This window comes from Anneissia japonica, unplaced genomic scaffold (assembly GCF_011630105.1).
Source record: "Anneissia japonica isolate Jap-2015-1 unplaced genomic scaffold, ASM1163010v1 scaffold82127_len978_cov157, whole genome shotgun sequence".
Lineage (NCBI taxonomy): Eukaryota > Metazoa > Echinodermata > Crinoidea > Comatulida > Comatulidae > Anneissia > Anneissia japonica.
The window spans coordinates 1-995 of record NW_022757816.1 but is presented as its reverse complement, the minus strand read 5'-3'; the positions used below and the strand labels follow the sequence as shown (position 1 = coordinate 995).

The window sequence follows — 995 nt, the reverse complement described above, 5'->3', positions numbered from 1 at the left end:
AAACTAGTACCATTTCAGACCAAATAGAAAGCGCCCTCGAATCATTGAAAGATCAGGTGAGACTTGTTTGATTATACAGTATTTGTTTACTATAATAAAACTTTAAAAATAATAATTACGAATGACAATACATTTTATAATGCAACACTTATATTTCTGAATGAAATTAACAACTTCTTCTTGAACAAAACTGTATTACTATGGGCAATTAAGAAACCTACATTTTGTTTTCTCTAACAGTTAGAAGAATCGTCTACAAATTGTTACCAAACTGGTGAGACACACCAAGATATATTAAACAGTTTTCAGGTAAGGACTAAAGCACTTGTCTATTCCATTAAGTGTCAGTACCATTCAGTGTCGGATCCATTATTTTTAAAATGGGGCTATTCCAAAAGTCTTGACCTCAGGACTGTTGGCAGGAGGGATGGGGGCACCTGGGAAAGACGCGCCACCCCCTGGATCAGTAACCGATCAATCTTGCTATTGTAAAGATAAAGTTTGCATTAGTTATTTAATGTACACGTAATATACTGCAAATTATTTCATTTATCGGTGAACGGTCATCGCGTTTTGGTTATGCTATCGATTGAAAGAATTAAATGTTCGTTCAAATTGTACGGATCTTCATCAAGTTGTATTGATGTGAATTAACAATGATAAATATTAACACTTGCAACTACTTTTTATTATAGTGTATACGAGGAAAATCAATCAGCGAAATGGGTTGCATTATGAGACATACTCTTAGGGTAATCAAGAGAATGGTTAATCAATGTAGTTGAACATAAGTTGACTCGTGAAACGCGTTATCTTCAAAATCAACGCAATTACCTTTGCAAGTGGTAGATAAGCCTGTGAGAGAGCACGTCATGCCCTACGCACATTACTAGGTTAGTTAGGCCTATAAAAGGGTTATAGGCCTATATCATATCATTTCATCTAACGAATAGACAAATTAAGTGAAAATAAAAATTTTTAACGAAAATAAGCCG

At 34.3% G+C, this 995-nt stretch overlaps 1 long non-coding RNA gene across 1 annotated transcript; it reads left to right on the top strand.

Annotated features, from left to right (window-relative positions):
- LOC117124884 lies at positions 1-850 on the top strand. Its single transcript, XR_004448039.1, has 3 exons — positions 1-56; positions 241-309; positions 696-850. It is a non-coding gene; the product is annotated as an uncharacterized LOC117124884 (long non-coding RNA).
- Positions 851-995: the final 145 nt, after the last annotated feature.